The sequence below is a fragment of the Macaca fascicularis genome, chromosome 7 (genome assembly GCF_037993035.2).
Source record: "Macaca fascicularis isolate 582-1 chromosome 7, T2T-MFA8v1.1".
Classification (NCBI taxonomy): domain Eukaryota; kingdom Metazoa; phylum Chordata; class Mammalia; order Primates; family Cercopithecidae; genus Macaca; species Macaca fascicularis.
In genome coordinates this window covers 11048069-11070866 of record NC_088381.1, presented here as the reverse complement: position 1 = coordinate 11070866, position 22798 = coordinate 11048069, and positions in this window count along the sequence as shown.

Genomic DNA, 22798 nt, shown 5'->3' with positions numbered 1-22798 from the left:
CAGGGCCCCGCGAAGGTCAGGGTCCTCTCCATTCAGGACAGCAAGGAGAGAAAGGGCTGGAGTGAGACCCTGGGACTGGGGGCTAAAGCAGCACAGGGTATCAGAAATCGGATGCTAGGGTGGTTACTGGGGACCGGCAGGGAAGACTTAAGAGTCCAGCAGGCGCCTAAGGGTGCTGCGGTGGGGAGGCAGCAGGGAGCCTCCCCTGCCGGATGGGGCTTTCGGAGGCCGCGCTCCCCAAGGGTTCCTCGCTCTAAGGTCCCAGCTTACAGCTGCGCGGGGCCCAGCGAGCAGAGCGCGGAGCCTCGCGTTCACCGACTTTACCCGTGGGACTAGACCCCTGCAGCTCCCCAGCCAGCAGGGCCGGGACGTGCCTCGGACCATCTGTGTGGTCCCCAGGGCCAGGGATGTTCGGGGCGCTGAGCCTACAAGCGTCTGGGTTCCAGCCCTGGTCCCGGAGATCCTCCCTGCTGGACCCGGGTCCTGGGTGCACCCGCCCGCCCTGCCGATGTCCCATCGCCGGAGCAAGGGGGTGCAGGGCCTCGCGAACGCCCGGCACGGACGCATCTTTTTCTTTCCTCTCTTCCCCGCGCGCGGTGTCGCCGGGAAGCGTTTTCCGGCCCCAGTGATCCAAGAGCGGGTGAGGCAAAGCGGCGGGCACCGGGGCGCGGGCTCGGCAGCCGCCCGTCAGTGCGCGTGCACGGGGTAGAGGCGGCCCTGAGTGCTTTCCGTACTCTGCTTGCGGTAAGCCCCCGTCGCTATTCAGCTTCGGGGCTCATTAGCAGTCGCGGTGTGCGGCTAGACGCGGGCTCTCAAGGAGCTCTGCCTCGCTGACGGAGCTGGCGGCGGCGGGGCTGGGACGGCGGCGCACCGGGGCAGCCACGCGCCCTGGCCAGGTAAGCTGGGGAACCTGGGCTGCCTGTCTCGCCCGCGGCGCCGCGGGGACCCGGACGCTTGGGGGGCGTCGCGGAAGCTGCCGGCCAGGAGCTCCCGAGCGCTGCCTCCCCGGACTCGGGCGGGCGGGCGGGGGCGGCGAGCACCCGGTGGTGGCTTTCGCATCCCAGGAGGAGCTCACCGCGGCGAGGGGCCACCCGGCGCGGGCAAGTGGCGCTGTCTGGCCGGGCCGCCCGCTCGGGTCTCGCCGAGCTGGCCGGGCCGCTGGTGCGTCCGGCGGCCCCGCTTGGCGCCGGCATCAAATCCTCGTGCCGGGCGGCAACTACTGAGTTTGGGGTCGCCTCTGGGTTCGCTGCCCCCAGAGAACCCGAGCCCGGATCTTCGCCCTTTCCCTTACCCTGTATAATAAGGCCCAGAGGGAAAAAATTCTCAATTAAAAACCCCACACCTTGTTGTCCCTGGGCTGCAGGCTCCGGGTTGGGGGCACAGCGCGGACCTGCCCCTCGACAGGGCCTCTTCTCCACACCAGGCACTGCCTGGCGAGGCTGCTGGAGGGAGATCTGGCCGCAGATGGTGAAGGAGAACATCGAGACCCCCAGTCCCCAAGCAGGGCTCCATGGGCCGGGTGGCGGGCCTCGGTATGCCCAGGCGAGGGGCGAACTTCCTTTCCCCGGGCCGACGCGGAGGGAGGGTGCGGAGAACGCCCGCAGAGAGGCCTGTCCTGCGGTACCCCAGTGGAGAGCAGAGCCTTAGAGGGGCATGCTGGTCTTAAGTTAGTATTTACTGGCAGAAGGAAGGCTTATTTTTTCAGATCTCTTCAGATACGACCTGGCAGGCACCAGATGTAAATCTGTGGTTGAGTTTAGTCAGCTCCTAAACGGGCATGCGGTAGATGAAGCACCCCAAACTTGGCATCTTGCGTCTGGCACTTTGTTTTTGGGCTAAACTGCCTCTGGCCTCTTCAACCTTCTGTGCCTCTTTCTGTTTTTGTTTGTTTGTTTGTTTCAATTTTCCTTCCTCTTTGAGAAAGGACAGTGGTTTTAGAAATAATGACCTGAGAGCTTTGCAGGTTGAAGTGAGACAAGTTTTCTTAAGGTGCAGGTTGGCAGGTGCCAGGAGCCGGCAGGTGGCTTTTTCTTAGGCCTCTGGGTCAGGGTCCCTCCAGTGAGGTGAGGCAAGGGTTTCTCCCCTCCCAGAGGTGTGGCCACTACGCAGGGGGACAGGATCTGGGTTTCCCAGTCCGGGGAGTCCAGTCACCTCGGATGTGGATGCACTTTGGAAGGAGCCACCCCCATGCCCAGATTCCCTTCCCGCTCCATCTGGTTCTTTCCGAACTTGTCTTGTATCTCATGTCAGACTCTGTCCCAGGGCTCTCAGCCACTCTGCTTTCCCTTCCAGAAGCCTCCTCCTGTCTGACGGTCTCCTGCCTGTGTCTGGCCTGGTTGCAGGAGATGCTTTGGTTTGATGAGAAAGGGACTGGGAGGTCGGAAAAGAGGATGGGATTTGGAATAACAAGAGCTCAGTTCCAGCCTGGCCCTGCCACTAATCCCTGGGGCCCAGGACGAGTCATCTGGCTTGAGAGTCTCAGTATCTGCAATACACGCATGAGGCCTCTTGCCTGTGGCTGTTTGGAGGCACAGACGAGATGCGATATTGAACTGTTGAGAGATATTTTATGACAACAAGGGCTCCATGGTGTGGCTTCTCTTATGGTCCTGGGAGTTTTAAGGGTCAGGTCTGTGAGCTACAGCTACGGCCTAATGAGAGAATGCAGAGGAGGCATGTCCTAAACTCTGAAGGGCTGTTTTAACGTAAGGTGCTGCATCTCTCGTTTTGCATTTCAAGGATCAAAATTAAGAGAAAAAATATGTGGTTGAGATTCCTGCGTTGAGTGACTGTGAAAATATTTTCGTCTCTAGTTTTCTGGAAACGGAAGCACTCCAACATCTGAAGATGGTTTTGATGGCGAAACCCCTGGAATGAAACACACGTCATCCGGCAGTTCTGTGTGTTGAGTTCCATCCCTCTTTGTTTGTCATTTTAAATAATTTCCCATCAAATCTGGAAGGCGGGTCTTGTTTTAACTTCGAAACGAGGAGGCTGGGGACAGGTGGCTGAGCTGTGGGTTGCCAAAGAGCACTCTGCTGTGACGGGGCAGTGCTGGCCTTTGAGCCTGAGCTGGAGACAGTGTGAGGCCCATGTTTTCTCCCTGTCTCCTGCTGGGGCCCATTTTGTATCAGATTTGTTTTTCATGGGGTGGGCATGACTAGGACTTATGACCACTGGTGGGCACGTAAAGGTGCTAATTTTCAACACATGCCGAGAGACTGATGTCTGGCATCGGAGAGTCATGGAAATGCCACAGATGACGTGGGCCCTTCACAGGGATGGGCAGAGGGTCTGGGAGCTTGCCCTCCAGGAAGATGGCTGACATGGTTGGTGGGACACTAAGGTGTTTTCCATTTTGCACTTGAAGCCAACGTGGATTCTTAGCACTTCTTGTCCCTGGAATCAACTGTGCAGAGAGACGCTTGGTTCTGAAATTCTCAGGCAAAGACAGTTCTGAGCAAACTCTTATCAGTAAATAGTGAGTCGGAGAACGCTATTGACATTTAGAATTTTCAATTGAGATATATATGTACAGTCATGTGTCACATGACAATGTTTTGGTTAATGATAGCATATATGACAGAGGTCCCATAAGATTATCATGGAGCTGAAAAATTCCTATTGCCTAGTGACATTGTCGTAAAGTTGTAGTGCAGTTACTTTATTTTTTTTTTAAATGTAGCCTAAGTGTGCAATGTTTATAAAGTCTATGCTAGTGTACAGACTGACTCACCTGAGCAACTTCCCGTCCTGCAAGCTCCATTCATGGAAAGTGCCCCAGACAGGGGTACTGTGTTTTATCTTTTATAGCATATTTTTATTTTGTGCGTTTGCTATATTTAGATACACACATTGAGCACAGTAACATGCTGCCTAGGTTTGCAGCTGTACCCTATAGCCTAGGTGTGTAGTAGTAGGTTTGTATGACGTACGGTCTATGATGTTTGCACAATGATGAAATTGCCTAATGATAAGTTTCTCAGAATACATCCCTGTCATTAAGTGACACATGAGTATGTGTGTGTGTCTCAGATATATATATAAAAATTTTTTTTTTCATTTGGTTGGTTTTGCATTCCTGGAATTGATTCTCCAGCAAGGCATCTCTAAATATGAATTCCTCTGAACTGTTGTATGCGTTGTTAATTTAATAAACAAGTATTGTTTATGGTTTTCCGCAGTTGGTTTGATTATCAGCTGTCTTGGAAAAATCCATTGTTTCAAAAATAGAAAAGCCACTAATTGAGTAACCGCATGTATTTAGGGATGATGGACTTCTCAGGTCTTCTGGAAGCAAGTGCATGCATTGTGAAAATAAAACACAGTTTCTGTTTCTCAGTCTTTTGGTATAATAAGTGAGCCATGTGCTCTAGCATCTGTCTGTATTATACGGAGCTGATGGCAGCTGTCATGGGTGTGGCTCCTAGACAACTCTGGTGGGAGGGTTGGCCAGGAGCTGGGGGGAGGGTTGGCCAGGAGCAGGAGCAGGAAGAGCACTGTGGACAGAGCTGGCTCCTGGGACATGGGAGGCCTGTAGAATGCCTGCAGAATTGACATGAAAGAGAGAGAAAGAGCACACGAGCGCAAGTGTGCACAAGGCCAAGTAGTAGGCATGGCAGAGGGGAGATTCCAACCGCCTTCTGACTCCAGGGCCTATGAACTTCACCATCCAGTGGCAGGGCCTCTCCGCTGGAAATCAGTCACATGCTTCCCAGAAGGTATTTTTATGAGTCAATATACTTGACTTTGGGAATTGGCTATAAAGAGAAAATTTACTACAGGATTAAAGAAGTGTGTACCGGATTAATTTGGCAACCTCTTTTCTTTTCGAGACAGGATCTCACTGTGTTGCTCAGACTGGAGTGCAGATGTGTGATCTTGGCTCACGGCAGCCTTGACCATTTGGGCTCAAGTGATCCTCCCACCTCAGCCTCCAGAGTAGCTGGGATCACAGGCACACACCTCCATATCCAGCTGACTTTTAAATTTTTCCTAGAGATGAGGTTTCACCATGTTGCCCAGGCTGATCTCGAACTCTTCTGCCTCCCAAAGTTGGCAGCCTCTGAATGTGCTGCTCAGAGCTGCCTGTTTGCAAATGAACCATGAATATTTTTTATAGCTCAGGTTAATTTCACATAGATAGAACACCGCTACAGGAGGCAGGGTGGGGTGAGGTCACAGAGCACTGGACAGATAATCAAGACGGGGTCCCCTCGTTGCAGTCAAGCTGACCTCTTTTGGGGCTGTCACCAGCTCAGTGGTGTCCACCTGCTGTCTGCAGTCAGAGGATTGGGGTGTCCTAAGCTCTCTCCAGCTCTGAAATCTTTAACTGTCTGCTGAGTGCATTTGTCTGGAACCTTGCCTCCCCTGTCCCTGTGGTTCTGCATGTTGCTGGGTGTTTCTCAGGGACACCTGACTTTCCTGAGGGTCCCCAGCCCTGGGTGGGAGAAGAGGGTGTGTGACATCTGACACCTGGGAGTTGGTCGGTCTCCATTGTCTGAGGAGGGTGTATTTCCCGGGTTAGCTGGGCATGAGTTCAGTTTCAGTTGCATCCTTCCTTCCGGTTTGGGATGGGTTCTGAAATTTGTGTTGCAAGTGATGAAAAAGGAGTCGGTGGCTTTTCATCTCAGTGGGGTTAGCTTTGTCATGGACCCCTGAGCTGAGAGATGGCATTATTAGAAGTCCAGTGCCTCAACCCATGCAGCCTTATTGAGGACTTACTTGTATCATTGTGTATTGCTTGAAAGTGAGCAATCTGTACGGTAACTTTTAGGATGATTAGTGTAGGTGTGGGGCAACTCTGTGTGGGTGGGTTTAACAGCTGCCCCTGTGTGCCTCATTTCCTGGGTATCACTGAGGAATGGCTCTTTGATTTTCAACTTTAAAGCCTTATCTTGCCACAGTCAGCCTTTTATACAGAGCAGAGTGCTGGAAACGGGCTGCAATGACAATGTTCCTAATGGGATGGGTTTTATTTCAAATGAATGGACTGTGACAACTTTTAGGTGCCTTCATGTGACTCTTCTCACAATAGCCATTTTCCTCTCGTTTAATAGAAAATTAGTAGCCAAAGCCTGCTTGACGTCTCTGCCCCCATGGTGGCCTGGGCGGACCCTGGCTTATCTCCCAGGGTGACTGTCAGACAGGCTGGCCACAGCCCAAGGAAGTGGAGGCAAAGGGGGTGCCCCAGTCCAACCTCGAGGGTCCATGTGGTTTTTGTATTCAGGGCAGAGTTGTTTTGCTGTTGGCTTTTGGCAGGAGCCAGGCAGAGCAGCTGTCTGTGGGCTCCCCTGTTGGCCGGGAATGTTGACCAGGATGTGGAAGGAGTCAGGCAGGAGGCCCGGGCGGGATGGTCATTGTGGTGTCTCTGCACCTAAGTGATTTGATTTCACAGACATCAATGCTCAGGATTGATCAATCTCAAGATCAATGCTTGGGAAGGGTAGAGCTTGCGACCCATCACAGATATGACTCTGAATCTGTGGGGACTTTCCCTGGGCTGACTCATAAAATGAATGGGCACCTGAGCCATTCTGTCTGATGCTGAAAACCAGGAGTGCTCAGGCGGCCCTTGCAGCCATAAAGTCTGCCTTTCCCCAGGGGAGTGACCGCTGATGGTGTTTTCTATTTGAACCAACTCTAAAGGGGCCCACCCAAGTTTCAGAAAGAAACTCAGGTTCTTGACATATGCAGGGGGAACCCTTTCACTTCTAAAATCTGTTTAAAAATTTACTGTTAGTGAAAATATCCTCTTGTGCATTTGCAGTGACACCTCCATCCTCACCGCAGTGCCCTGTGAGTGCAGGCCTGTGCCCGTGACCTGGCTGGACCCTGGGGTTTTCCTGAGCCACTGGCCCTGAGCTGCTTGTGCTGTCAACAGGGCAGCCCTCTGGGTCTGGATAAGAGGTTCTGTGTGCTCCTTACAGTTCAGAGCAGCTGTGGGCTGTCTTCCCTGACTCCTGCCTTGTCCTCCAGTAGTAAGTCACGCCCCTGTCACTCCCTGATGGAACCACTCCACTGAGGTTGATTTTACACTGAGGCTTCTCTTTGGGATACCCCAAGCTCGTGGTTACCCAATGGAGGTAAAATTCTGGGAGAATCGGCTGGTGAGATGCCTGACACCACTCTCCTGGCATCTGACATCAAGGATACCTTAATTTTCTTAGTGTCTAAAAATTGTGGTAAATACACATAACAGGAAATTTACCATCTCAAATACTTCTAGGTGTATGATTCTGTGGCATTAAATATACTCACAGTGTTGTGCAACCATCACCACCATCCATCTCCGGAACTTTCTTCATCTTGCAATCTGAAACTCTGTGTCCACTAACTCCCCCTTGCACCTCCCCTAGCCCCTGGCAGCCACCATTCTACTTTCCATCTCTGAATTTGATGACTCCAGGTGACACATCTGAGTGGAATCATACAATCATTTGTCTTTTTTCCAACTGGCTTCTTTCACTTTGCGTGACATCCTCAAGGCCCACCTGTGTTGTTGCGTGCGTCAGAACTTCCTTCCTTCTTAGGGCTGACTACTGTCCCCACTGTATGGGTAGACTACGTTTTGTTTACCATTCATCCCTCGGACATGGAGAACATCTCATAGTAGAAAGAGTCAAAGAAGCCAGCGAGGGCTTCATCTTGGCCACTCATGCTCTCTGTCGCTCCATCCTCTGCGAGGGTTGGGTGGACAGGCCGAAGCTACCTCCTCATCCTGCATTGAGCAGACGGGCCTGGTGCTGGGCACAGAGGATGCGAACTGGAGCAGGAACCAGTTCCCACCCTCAAAGTGCGGCAGCAACATGTCACATTAGTGCCAGTCTGTCCGGGGCTTTATAAACTTAAGAAAGAGCCTGTGTCCATCCTGAAGGCTGTGTGACCACAGGGCTTCTAAAGGATGCTTCTGTATTCCCAGAGTTAGGTGGGAGCTCCTGGAAGGCTCTCTTTTATCCCAGTGCTCTTGCTAAGAATGGAAAGCCCCTCTGCGTGACTGCAGTAGCTGGTGCGATCCTCTGGTCACTTGCACCAGAGCCTGGGAGGTCGTGGCTTGAAAAGCTCACCTCTCATAATGGGATGCCAGTAAATATTATCCGAAGTTGATATACCCAGAAAGAGAGTTTAAAAATTATTTAGAGAGGTGGAAAATAACCACCAGTAGAATTAAAATCAGAACTGACAAGGATGGCCAGCGGAGTGGGGAAGTCCAGACTGGGGAATGTGATGTTTCATTATAAGGTCTTTCAGCATTTGCTTACTTTGGTCTGAGTGAAAGAATTTTCTCATTTTTTTGAGGGCCATGTACAGCCAAAGACTCACCATCTGTCAGACACACTGGTCAGTTCTCCTGGCAAGGCAGAGTTGGAGGTTTTTGTCCTCAGGTGTGTGGGCAGGGACGGCAGCTTGCTGTAAGGTATCCAACAGCACCAGGGGCAGGAATTGAAAAGTGCTTGGTGATTGGTGGGATAATGGTATCTAGCACAATTATTCCTGCCAAAATCTTAATGGTGGCTGGGCATGGTGGCTCGTGCATGTCTTCCCAGCACTTTGGGAGGCCAAAGTGGGTGGATCACTTGAGGTCAGGAGTTCAAGACTAGCCTGGCCAACATGGTGAAACTCTGTCTTTACTAAAAAAAATACAAAAATTAACCAGGCATGGTGGCACACACCTGTAATCCCAGCTACTCGGGAGGCTGAGGCAGGAGAATTGCTTGAACCTGGGAGGCAGAGGTTGCAGTGAGCCAAGATTGCGCCACTGCACTCCAGGCTGGGTGACAGAGTGAGACTCCATCTCAAAAAAAACAAAAAACAAAAAAACAGACACACAGAAAAACAAAAACAAAAAAACCTTAATGGTGTGCAATAAATGAAAATGCTGCCTCAGTCAGATGGGACGAGCATTTTTCAGCAACCTGCAAGGTCTTGTGTCACAGGAATGAAGATCTGAGTATTTCCCACCCATGGAGGGGTTGGTGAAGGAGTTTTCAATCCCTGGCACCCTGGGCTGTGCTGAAAGCCTCTGCGTCACACCACCTGGGTTAGTTGGGAAAGAGAGCTCCCACCATTCCCTTTTAACCCTTGTCCTTTTGTACCACAGCAATTGCTTTCCTGGAGATCAGAACCATGGCTGGGTTTAACATCATCTTTGGAAATCCTAAAAGGCAATGAAGCGATTTCTCTCTCTCTCTCTCTCTCTTTTTTTTTTTTTTTTTTGATACAGCTGTGTCAGTTTGAAATTTTATTTTCATATCAGTTCTAATAGTGTATCTGCTTGACATAGTTTCTATTAAATGGGCTTGATAAGAAGCTATTTTAAAAATTCAGATAGTTAGAGTTTCAGGGCCTGTCGTCTTGATTTTTGGGGCAGTACCTCAATTTCGTACGGGGTTGTTCTTTTCCAGAAAGATGGGTCACTGAATAATTTACATTTTGTGGTTATTTTCTGAGGAACTATTTCCGGTTATAAATGGTAAACATCTTCTAGGTTTTGCAGTAAGAAATAATTGATTATATTAGAAAAAAAGAACCATAAGAAGATGTGATTTGAATTTTGACTTCCTGTAAGTACCTTCTGGAGCAGAAGGTTTTGTCTTCATGGATTCTGTGTCTTGGATTTGGGGACTGTGTTGCACTGAGCTGTGCTCTGTAGGGAGGAGCCTGTGGGCAGAACAGTTTGGGTTCTGCTGGCCGCCTCTCACTCTATTCAGGGAGGCTGGGTCCCAGAGAAAGATGACAGCAGTTAGGTCTTGTTGGGAAGAAAACTCGGCTACCAACCCTGGACCGTTTTGCTTCCCCTGAACAAATAAGATAGTCATTTGCCTGCTTTGGGGGATGGTGCCTGTGGTTCACACAGGAGGAGGTGGCAGCTGGCTTGCCTGCTGGCCTGCTTGGTGGAGATAAGATGCTCAGACCCGCCGCTGCTGTTCAGGGGTGGTGGAGGGAATTAATGCACTTCCTTCTGTCCCCCAATCACATTTACATGTCTCTGGAGCTGAACATGTATTATTTTGCTTTCTTCATCTCAATAGAGCTTTTAAATTAGATAGGTGTTGCTTAAGCCATTCAGAAATGTTTCACATTTAAAAAGACAAAAGGTAGTTGCTGCCATGATTCCTTCACCCACCCCTACACCGTGGCCTTGTAGGACAGTCCTCCCTTGGCTGTGCTGAGCCCATCTGGAAGTGTTTCTGATTCTAATCGAAAGTGGAACAGTTTCAGTGCTGATTATATGTTCATGTTAGTGATGAACTTGGGTGGAGATGGGGACACAGCTTGTTCTCTCCTCCTGGACTCTCATCCAGGGCCCTGAGCTGCCAGGGGCCTGGCCACTCCCGCCCCGAGCCCTGCCTTGGCTGAGCTGGTCACCGCTGCTGTGTGTCCCGGGCTGCCGGCCTGCCTGTCACCTGCAGTGCACAGGTGTGCATGTATGTGCATACATACATGCACCACACACACACACCATGCCCACCTCACACACCCCATACACACCACACACATTATGCACACCCCATACATATCACACACCACAAACACTACACCACGCACACAAAACATACATAGACACTCAACCCTTCCATACTACATTACACTCCACACCCACCACACATCACACTCTACACACACACATCACATTCACGTCACACCACACCACATACCACACACCATGCACAGTACACTCCACACACTCACCACACCCTACAGGATGCCCCGCAACCATACATACACACACACCACACACCCACACCATACTACACATTTACCACATACACACCACACACAGTGTATCTCACGCACACACTACATACTCCGCCACACACATTTGCATGCAAACTACTCATTGAATGAAACTGAATGATTGTTTTCCCACATTAATACTGCCCACCTGCACACCCCCGGCTGTCCTAGCCAGCACATCCCCTGGTCCTGCCCTCCCTTGGGTCAGCACTGCCTCCTGTGTTTTGGGTGTCTCTGGCTGTGCCCTGTGGTGTGCTCAGGTCCTGACTGCGTGGGAGGCTGGCTCCTCTGCTCCAGTGGCTGCCTTCCTGGAGGAGACCAGCCTGTTTGCCACCTCTCCTGATGCCCAGAGCAGCAGCCCGTGTAGGAATTCCTGCTTCCTCCCCTCGCTGTCTGCCCCTCCTCACATGTCATTTTGTCTCAGTGCTGACATCTCCCCAGCTAGAAAAGGAGACCCTCAAAGGCGCACAGCTGGGTTTGATTATAATGCCAGTGAATATTAAATGTGTTTTGGTAAAACACTCAACCAGTACATACATCTTTAATAAAGTAAAATATCCAGGCCTCCTCTGCTCCCACCTCTCTCCCCACTCCCCTCCAGAGAGGACATGGCTGACAAGCCTTTGGGGGTTTCCCCTTTCTGTGTGCCTTTGCGAGGTGTATGGGCTGGGCAGTGTGTGTATTCTCTAGCCATCTTGAGGGACCTGTAACTGGGATCTACACACGTGTTCGCTGTAGCTCGCTTGCTGTTTTCCCTCAAAAATAGGCCTGTAAGATCCCTCACTGTAGTGTGCATTGCCCTGCCTCTTTAAAAACACTGTCGACTCTTCCAGTGCGTGAACTCTGCCATCATTTATTTAACATTCTCTTATTTATGGGTACCGAGGTTGTTTCCAGTTTTTTTAAAAGATTGCTGCAATGAAAATCTTCAGCTGTCATTTTTCACATTGCTGTGGGAGAACGTGGTGGCAGGTGCTGTGGTGGTGGAGTGGCCCCACGCACAGCCAGGCTTTGTGGGGTTCTGACGCTGTCCTTGCCAATGTTCCTCCCCACAGTGGCTGCCTTCGGGGAATGATGGCTGGGGGAGCGCCCGCCATGCCCCACCAGAAGCGTCTACCGTGGCCCACCGGAAGCGTGATCGTGTGGGGAGCGGCGTGTTGGACCACAGGGCTAGGCCGGGTCCTGTCTGCCACAACCAGGAGCCTGAGAGCGAGGACGTGGAGCTGCCCTTGGAGGGCTACGTGCCCGCGGGCCTGGAGCTGGCCGCCCTGTGGCCAGGGAGCCCCCCGCCCAAGGAGCGGGAGTGCTACAACCACAGCCCCGATGGGGACTCCAGTTCCGACTACGTGAACAACATCTCCGCGGAGGAGGACTATGACGAGGGCCTCCCTGAAGAGGAGGAGGGTATCACCTACTACATCTACTGCCCTGAGGACGACAGCTACCTGGAGGGCATAGACTGCAATGGGGAGGAGTACCTGGCCCACGGCGCGCACCCCATGGACACTGACGAGTGCCAGGATGCGGTGGAGTGGATGGACTGGGCGGGCCCACACCCCCATGGTCACGGGGCTAAAGCAGCCAGGACTACCCAGATGACCAACTGCCCATCCTGGAGGATGAGCCCTCCGTCCTGGAGTCCCACGACCAGGAAAAAGATGGTCACTACTGTCCCAGCAAAGAGGGCTGCCAGGACTACCACCCTGCGGAGGCTAACGGGAACACGAGTGCTTCTGCTTACCCCCTGAGGTGCGGGGACGGGGACCTGGAGGACCAGGAGGAGGACATCGACCAGCTCGTGTCTGAGATCAAGATGAGCCTGAGCATGACTAGCATCACCAGCGCCAGTGAGGCCAGCCCCGAGCATGGATCTGAGCTGGGGCCTGGGGACTCTGCAGAGGCCTTCCCGCACAGCAAGGCCACCTGCAGCCCCAGCAGGTACAAGGCGAGGCCCAAGTCGCTGAACCTCCTTCCCGAGGCCAAGCACCCTGGAGACCCCCAGAGAGGCTTCAAGCCCAAGACCAGGACCCCAGAAGAGAGGCCAAAATGGCTCCCAGAGCAGGTAGGACTCTGGCTGTCCCAGGGAAGGGAGCAGAGGGGCCCGAGAGAAAGGGACCTCAGGGTACAGGCCTCACAGATGCTGAAGTGAGGGAGTTGGGGGTGCTGGGTGCCTTACAGTTCTGATGGTGGCTGAGCTTGTCATTGGTCCAGTTGGGAGACGTGTTGTGTGGATGTTCCCGCCACTCTTAAGCTCACCCCTGAGACTCAGGAGTGAAGCCGGTTGAGGGCTGAGTGGCGACTCGTGTCTCGCAGAAGACACCCCTCCTCCCACCCTAGAAGAGAGGTTGGATTTCGTGCCCGCTGCCCTGGGTCTGCTCATGGTGGGACAGTGTCTGGGAGAGCCCCTCCATCCTCAGGGGTGTACTCAGACCAGCAGGGCAGTGGCAAAGACGTGGGGGTGCTGGTGCTCACACACTGCTGTAGCCAGTGTTGGGTGGCCTGGTGGCTGGGGTGGGGTCCAGAGTGCATTTCACAGTGGACGCCTCTCTGAAAGCCCGGGAGTCTTGGCCTGATGGGCAATTAGCTGTGAATAACTATTTGGAAAATGGTTTTTTGAAGGTTTGACAAAAACCTCAGGGAAGAAACGCATGCTAATGAGGGCAGTGAATGTCAGCATAACTGTATTTTAATTATGGCAAAGTCAGCATGCATTCTGATAAACACATTTGAAAAGCTGCCTTCCAAAAAAAAAAAAAAAAGCTTCACTGTAAGTATATAAAGAAGATGTGATTATTGGACTTGTGTGAAGGAACTTGTATTTGGCCAATTATGTGGACTGCTTTCATATTTTTTAAAGCCTTAACTATTAAACATTTTTTTCCGAGAAGAATTCATGAATTTGAGTGTGTGTGTGTGTGTGTGTGTGTGTGTGCTGAGAGCTTGGGTTTGGAATGGAAATCATATTGACTCTTGGATTTTCAGCACTTGTATTTTAATGTCTTGTGTTCTCTCTAAAGAATGTTAAGTGTCAGTTGACTTCACTTTGGGGGTGTTCTTGTCATTCACAGCAATTCTGTGTTTACAGGGAGCTGTGGGATGCATAGGAAGTCCCATGGTGGTGGGATGGCAGTCACGGGAATTTTACAAACCCAAAGCATTTAGATTGTAACCATTACTAGTCAGTTACTATGAAAACACATGGGACTATGGTAATAGGGGGCTGACTAAGAATAACTCCTAATCCTATGTCAGATAATACCACAGGCAGCTCAGGAAAACTACGCACAACTCAGACGTGTGCAGAAAGGAGATGTGTAACAGAATGGAGCCCCTGGGCTGATAGAGGCCTCCAGGACCTGCCACACCCATGTCTGTCCCTAATTCCCCAGTCAGCCTTCACAGAAGAGAAGCTGATCTCCCTCCAGCTGAGACCAAGCCAAGGCCCAAACTGTTGGAGCTGAAGGATGTTTGGGCTAGGCTCACAGAAGCTGTTCCGCTCCTCCAGTGTCAACAGCTACCCGTGGTCCAGGCCTCTGTCTGGTCCTGGTCCTTTTTTTTTTTTTTCCCCAAGATGGAGTCTTGCTCTGTTGCCCAGGCTGGAGTGCAATGGCATGATCTCAGCTCACTGCAATCTCTGCCTCCTGTGCTCAAGCAGTTCTCCTGTCTCAACCTCCCGAGTAACTGGGATTACAGGCACCCGCAATCATGCCTGGCTAATTTTTGTATTTTTGTAGAGACAGGGTTTCACCATGTTGGCCAGGCTGGTCTTGAACTCCTGACCTCAGGTGATCCGCCCACCTCAGCCTCCCAAAGTGCTGGGGTTGCAGGTGTTAGCCACTGCACCCAGCCTTGTCCTGGGCCTCTTAAGAGACACTGGGTGCTGACTCACTTCTGGGTCTGCCCCATGAGTGGCCCGCCAGGTCTGCTCTGGGTGCAGCCAGGCTGTGCAGGGCCGGGAGCCTGAGCTGGACTTAAGGTGGGGAGACGCTGCTGCCCAAGAGCTGCTCGGGTGCGATGTCAGGGTGCAGGCTGTTGCCATGTGTGGCAGCATCACTCATTTACCCTCTTGTTTCATCAGCCTCTGTCCTTCGGCTCATGTCCTTGCAGGTGGCCTCTGATTCTGCCTCTGGAGCCTGTCTGCCCCCTCTTGATTCATTCACTGGGCCCCAAGTATGTGAACGATATAGCATACTAGCCACTTTTAGAAATATCTGTGTTCATCTTCAAGAGAGGGGGGTCATCTAGCCATTCCCCAGCCCTCAAAACCCACTCCACAGACAAAGTAATGGCAGGTCAAGGCTCCTCTTGCTCTTCTGAACCGCAGGCGTAGCGAACACAGTACAAAAGAAAAGGATTTCACATGCAATAGAATTTCGTTCACCCTGAAAAAGGAAGGAAATTCTGACACAGGCTACATTGTGGATGAACCTTGAGGACATCCTGCTAGAGCCAGTCACAAAAGGACAAGTTCTGTGTGATTCCACTTCTCTGAGGCACGCACAGTAGAATCACAGAAACAGGAAGTAGAATGGGGGTGGCCAGAGGCTGGAGAGAGCAGGGAGTGGGGAGCTGTTGTCTAATGGGTGCAGAGGTTCAGTTGTGAAGATGGAAAAGTTCTGGAGACGCATGATGGTGAAGATCGCACAACAGTGTGAATGTGTTTAGTGCCACTGAACTCTACACCTAAAAATGGTTAAGATGGTAAATTTTATGTTATGTATACTTACCACAATAAAAGAAATAAGAAATAAAAGGTTTTTGGACGATGACTGGCTCAAGCCAGTTTGGATCCTCTAAAACTAAGTTGAGCCAGTCTGCACCCATGTAGCCAGAATCACACTGTATTAGGCTGTTCTAGCACTTCACATGGTGAGAATGGGGGAGAGAGAGAGAGAGAGTGATTGATTGATCGGGGGGTTGTTTAAAAGTTACACACTTTTAAACAACCAGATCTCTTGTGAACTCAGAGCAGGAGTTCACCTATCACCAAGAGGATGGCTCAAGTTATCCGTGAGGGATTCTCCCCATGATCCAGACACCTACCTCCCACCAGGCCCCACCACCAGCATTGGGGATTGCATTTCAATATGAGACGGAGGTGGGGACAAATATCCAAACCATATCACCCACAAGAAGCAAAAACATTTTGGGCCAATCAAAACTGTTTGGATATAGCCACAGTAGGGATGAGCTATGATTACACCCATACCTGTGGACCTGTGGACCTGTGGACCTGTGGGCCTGTGGGCCTGTGGGCCTGTGGACTTGGCGTGTGTGGTCATGGGGCGGTGGGTCGGCACATCCCTGGGAGGTTTTAGGAGGACATTCAAGGCCAAAATGAGCCCTGAGTAAATAATACAACCACGTCCTAAGCGGGAGGTGGGGGGCCTCCCCTTCTCTCCTAGGTCTTGTGTGGGTCATGGTCCTACCTTGGCAGGAGTGGAAGGAACATGGATCCTACAGGCTATGGCTTACAGTAAAGTGGTTGTGGTCATGCCTTGTGAGTGTCATTAAAATAAACATATATTGTTAAATCCATCATTAAATAACAGCTATTTCTGCTATCCTCTCGCCTTTTCCACAAATTTAAATATCCCAGGTATTCTTTGTATATTCATAAAAGTAGACAGGTAGATTTAGTGAAGTTAACTGGATCATTGGTATCTTCTTTATATGTCATCTGGTGAGACTTGTTCTTCAAATTATGAGTTGTAGGAGTTTGTTTTAATGTCTATAGCCTTAGGCAGTTCCATCGAGACTAAACTCAGTTGCTTTTTTTTTTCTTATTGGGACTAATCTTATTGACCAGAACTGTGGACTCCTCATATTAGGAGAACAGAGATCTGGCCTGTGTAAATGAGTGGAAGGTAAATACTATAGAAAATGTCCTCTGGAAATTGAAGTCTAATATTGACTTACTAATGATCGTTTAATTTCCTTTTGGCTTGGGCACCATCGCTGCATTCATTTTTCAGATGTCAAGCAAGTTTTCTCAGAATGTGTGCAGGGCTCAGGGCCAAGTGTGGAGGCCACTGGGTGAATACAGGAGAGGTCACAGGTCAAGCCTCCTAGGAGAACTATAGGCTTGAGCCTCCTAGAGCCATGTGATTGATTTTTAGCCCCAGTAGGTTGCTGTCATTAAACTATGCACACAGGGCTTCTTGCTTTTAAGTTAGCAGGATGGAAAAATTGCAGGTGTTTGCAGCAGACATGTAGAAGCAGCCATGCTGGCCCCTAAGCAATGGTATTAGAAAGGGTTGGTGATGATTTTCTCATTTGAGAATTGAACAAAACCAAATGGAATTCTCTCTAGTTCTGCAGCACTGGGGGCTGTAAGTGGCAGAGCTTCCACTTTCCCCACAGATGGACCCAGAGTGGCACCTGGTATGTGAGGCAGGTGACCAGGAGAAGAGGCAGATAACCCACCCTTCCTGGGTCATCTCCCACTTTGCCTGGGTGTCAGTCACTGGAGGGTTAGCTCAGTACAAGCTGACGGGTGACCAACGTAGAGCTTGGGTGAAGGTGCTCTCATAGGGCATGTGTTTGAGACCCTTAGAGGGCTCTCCTTGCTCTTGCTTCTCCCATTATTTTTAAACTGTAGTAATACACATGGAACACAGAGTTTACCATTTTAAAGTGTACAGTTCAGTGGCATTTAGTACAATGTTGTGCAACCACCTCTGATATTTAGCTCCAGAACATTTTCACTGCCCCCAGAGGAGACCCTGTACTTATTAAACGGTCACTCCCCATTCTTCCCTCTCCCCTCAGTCCCCTCAATGAAAAATCTGTTTTCTCTCACTTTGGATTTGCCTATTCCGGATAATCCATAAAGATGGGATCAGACAACATGTGCCCTTTAGTGTCCGGCTTATTTCTCCAGCATAATGTTTTCAGGGTTCATCCCTGTTGTAGCGCATGTCAGTACTTCATTCATTTTTGTGGCTGAATGATATTCCACTGAATGGCTATATTTTTTTATTTTTATTTTTATCTTTTGAGACAGAGTTTCACTCTTGTTGCCCAGGCTGGAGTGCAATGGCGCGATCTTGGCTCACTGCAGCCAAATGGCTGTATTAAGTTGTATTTATCCACTCATCCACTGTGGGACATTTGAGTTGTTTCTACCTTTTGATTAATGTGAATACTGCTGCTGTGGCCATGTGTGTACAAGCTTTTGGGAAATTTTATTTGGATAGTCATAACTTTAAGTTTTGTTTTGGTTATTTATTGTTGCTTAACCAATTATCCCAAAACTTAATGGCATGAAACAGCAAATTTGTCTCTCTCTCACTATTGTGTGGGTTAATGGGCTAGCTGGACAGTTTTTCTGCTGGTCTCGTTTGGGAGCTCTCACTGTGCAGTTAGACGGTGGCAGGGACTGGTCGTCTGGATGCTCAGCTGCAGTGGAATGTCTGAGACGACGTCTTCACCCACAGGTCTGCTGCCTTGGTGTTTCTTCCTGTGGCCTTTCTACATAGCATCTTATTCTCTAGGGCCTCTTCATGTAGCTTTTCTTTCTCCAAGAAGATAGTTCTCATTTTTGGCTTCCAGAAGCACAAAAGTGCAAGCTGTCAGGTGTTCTTAAGGCTTAGACCTGGAACACATCCAGGTCGTTTCTCCCACATTCTATAGGTTAAGGTAAGTCTCGGAGCCAACCTAGATTCACTGTGGAATGGGCCCTTCCAAGGACATGAATGACGGGAGTTGTGGCTCATTGGGGACCAACTCCAAAGATGAAGCCTGAGTTCTAAGAACTTTTTCTTCTCCGATTATTCCTTATTCATATTCTGTTTTTTGTTTTATAGATGTAATATATTCACAAGTGTCTTTAGGGAGCTATTTTGATACTTTTTTGTCCTCTCCCTAGTGTCTCTTTTTTCTTTAATAATTTTTTTGTCAGTTTATTTTGGTCTTATTTTTCTTTCAAAAGCATTTCCTCAAATATCTATTCTATGTTGCTCATCATTTGTAGTCTTTTTTAAAATTCCCTCTTTTGTTCATTCATATTTGAGAGAGGCACTAAAAGACTGATTGGGAGGCTGGGTGTGGTAGCTCACATCTATAATCTCAGCATTTTGGGAGGCCGAGATGGGAGGACCACTTGAGCCCAGGCGTTCAAGACTAGCCTGGGCAACATAGTGAGACCCCTATCTCTACAAAAAATAAAAAATTAGCTGGGTTTGGTGGTGCCCGCCTGTAGTCCCAGCTACTGAGGAGGCTGAGGCAGGAGGATCGCTTGAGCCTGGGAGGTTGAGGCTGCAGTGAGCTATGATCATGCCAGTGCATTCCAGCCTGGGCAAAAGAGTGAGACACTGTCTCAAAAAAAAAAAAAAAGATTGGGAGTTCTTTGTGGTCAAGACTTGTCAACTGATAGCTTTTAGGAGGAAGGGTTTTTAGGGGGAATTTATGCTGATTCCCAGTTGTTATCCCCACCCCTCTATCTTACCTCCTTGTGCCATCATAAATGATGGCAGGAACTACTCCATTCCTCTGGGGATGAAATCTCCATTCTCTTGCCTGAGGTAGATACATATTTGCTTGAGTTCTGCTTAAGGAGATGGGGGAGAACAATGCGTTTCAGGGCCTGGAAAATGTGTTCTGTATGTAGGCTTTTGGTTAATCTGTTTACAGTCTTGCCTGTCAGTCCCACTCTCGAGGGTACCTGGTGCCTGAGTCTAGTGCCTCTCCAGGGTACTGTGGGACAAATTAGCCTCCTTGTTCTCGGTGTCCCCCTAACCTCCACCTTTGTTTGCTTTGCTTCATTAATTAACCATTTCTCGTTTACCGTCGTTGTCTGTTGGAGGTGAATTCTCTTCTATTGGTAACCCCATTCCTTTTTTTTGTAGTTGTGTGTGTTTATACAATGTTCATTCTTCACCGTAATTCCCATGGAGCCTCAGGAAAAAAAGCAGATGGGAGAAATATGTGTTCAGTGTTCAGTTTTCCCTCTGTAAGACATCTGCAGCCTGTGTTTTTCACTGAATAGATCATGGACTTAATGCATGTAGAGCTACTTTGTTTTTCATGATTGTGCCTTCAATTCTCTGCAGAAATATAATTTGTGAATTACTTGATGAAATTTTCCTAATTTTGAATCATCCTTGTATTCCTATAATAAATGCTGTTAGAATGGATATGGTAGTATTTTATTTTTGTGTTTTTACTTTTATATTAAATAAGATTATAGTTTTGTTTGTTTCCTTCACAGCTCTTATTTCATTTCAGTGCCGAGGGTGTGCAGGGCTGACTTGGGAGGCTTTATGTCTTTTTTCTAAGATCTGGGATGTAGCTCTAGTTTACACAGTAATTTTCAACTGGAGGAGATTTTTGCCCCCCATGGGACATTTGGAAATAATCTGGAGACATTTGTGGTTGTCATAACTGGTCATGATGGGAGGTGCTATTGGTATTTCTTGGGTAGAGGGGATGTTACTAAACGTCCTGCAACACATAAGAGAACCCTCCACAAAGAATTGCCTGCCCAGTATATACATATCACTGAGGCTGAGAAACCCTGGTTTAAATAAATATCCAATTTGGAGGATGAGTCTTTGACTGCCGTTTTTCTTCTTCTATATGTGTTGGTCTCCAGATTTCCCACTTTTTCAGTTAGTTTTAGTAACTGTAGAGTCTTAAAAAAAAAAAAAAAAAAAAAAGGATTGCTTCATCCATACTTCTAGGCTGTTGTAAAGATGTATTAAGTTTTCATTTTTTGTATCATATTCACATGTGTCTATATGCCCTTTTCACTTCAGAAGTTTTCTTTATCTTAATTACTTATCAGAGGCTTAACTGTTTTATTATCTTAGTCTTTTGAAAGAATCCTCCTTTCGTTTTATTTTTTACGTCCAGTGTTTTCTTTTTCACTTTTTGCTTATGTCTTAATTATTTCCCTGTTTTGTTTATTTTGATTTTTCTAGTTTAGTAGATCAATGTAATTTAAATTGCTTTTTAAACTAACACGTAAGGGTATATATTTTCTTTGGGTGCTATTTGACTTTATTGCACAAGTTTTAAGATCTGTTTTCTAAATAGTTTGTATTTTCTAAGTAGTTTTATTCCATCTTTTGTTCACATTGCTCTTACTGTTAAAACTTTTTGTTGTGAGATATGTCATGTGTTGAAAATATGTAAAACATAAGCTTCGTGTAACACACAGCTAGAGTGACTACTTGGGAACCTAGCCAGCACCCAGGTGAAGAGAACGCACGTTGCTAGCACTACAGAAACGTCTGCCGGCTGCTTCCAGATCGCTGTTCTCTGTACACTCATCTTTCTTTATTTTTCTCTAGTGTTATCACTCGTGTGCATCCTTTAAAAATATAATTTAGTGTCGCCTATTTTTTGAGCTTTTGAAAATTATATTTTATGTATTTTTCATACCTTTGTTGTGTTCAACATTATGTGTGAAATTTGTTCCTATTGTGTGTAGCTATAGTTCTTTTGCATTGCTGTATTTACTCCATTATTGAATACACCATACTGTTTATCCCCTTGACTATTTGCAGACATCTGTATTGTTTCCAGTGTCGTTAGGAACAGCGAATGCTGCTGTGATTATTCTTGTCTGTATTTCATGGTACCCCTGTGCCAGCATTTCTCTGGGGCACATACTTACTAGTTGGATGGGGCATGAGGATCAATTTCTTCTTTTACCCAATAATCTAGAAAAAATAACTTTTTAAAAAGCATTTTCACATGGTCTTGGAGTTATTTTTAGTGCATCAATGTGGTCAGAGAATATGGCCTGTGACCTGTGAGCAATCGTTTAGACTTCACTGTTGGTGTTACTGTTGTCTTTGCTCATTGCTATTTCTTGTACTATGTCTCCTGCTCCCTGTCCCTCAAGTATAGCCCTGAATGATATCCACATTGGTGTGGAGAATCCAGAGGCGAACATACACAGAGTTGCTTCCTGTCTTGATGGAGCTAGATATAGAATTTTAAGTTTATAATTGAATCTCTTCCCAGTTCTTTACACTTTTATCTTCTGATATTTATTGTTACAAATGAAAAGTCTGATGCCTATCTGATTCTTACTTCTTTCTGGTAGTTAGTATGATTTTCTCTGTAATTGTAATATGTGGGGTTTTACTTTTCAGTATTTGTTTTTCGAGATAGGGTCTTGCCCTGTTGCCCGGTTGCAGTGCAGTGGTGCGATCACGGCTGACTGCAGCCTTTACCTTCTGGGCACAAGCAGTCCTCCCACCTCAGTCTCCTGAGTAGTTGAGACTACAGGTGCGCACCACCATGCATGGTTAATTTTTAAAAAATTTTTGAAGATATGGGTTTTTACCATGTTGCCCAAACTAGCCTCGAACTCCTGGGCTTAAGTGATCTTCCTACCTTGGCCTCCTGAGGTGTTGGTATTATAGGCATGAGCCACCGTGTCTGGCTTTCAGTATTCCTTTGGGGCATTCAGAGCCACTTAATATTCTCAAGTTTTTCTTTGGCTCAACAGCGTTTGTCTCTTTTCTTTCTTTTTATTCCTTTCCATCCTGTGGATGAATGTTAGATCTCTTTATCTTCCATGTCCCTTAACTATTCCCTTTCTTTTTTCCCCCTCCATTTCCTTTTTTTCTCTGTTCTAAGGGAATGTCACAGTTTTATTTTCCTAATCATAAATGCCTTGTTGAGAAGTCTATTGTGCTCTGGCCCTCCTACAGGTGTTTTTTGTTTTTTATTTATTCAGGGGGAGGGTATCTTATTTTTATTACTAGAATTGTCTTTTACATAGTAACCTGTTTTTTGTTTTGTGGATACAGTATCTTCTCAGTTACTGCTGAAGATTCCAATGGTTTTTAAATTCTGATTATTTCCTTCATTGGTAGTGCTTCAGGTCATTTGTGCTTATTTGACTTGGCACCTTCCTTTCAGATTGCTAGTTTTCTTCAACTCTCTGTGGTGCATGGTTATCTGTTCATTTATACATGAGATATACCATTGATCAGTATTAGTTGTTGATATGACTGTTGCATTAGAGTTATCTAAAGGGACAGAACTAAAGTATATATATATATACACACACACATATTTATATTAAGGAGTATTAAACTCA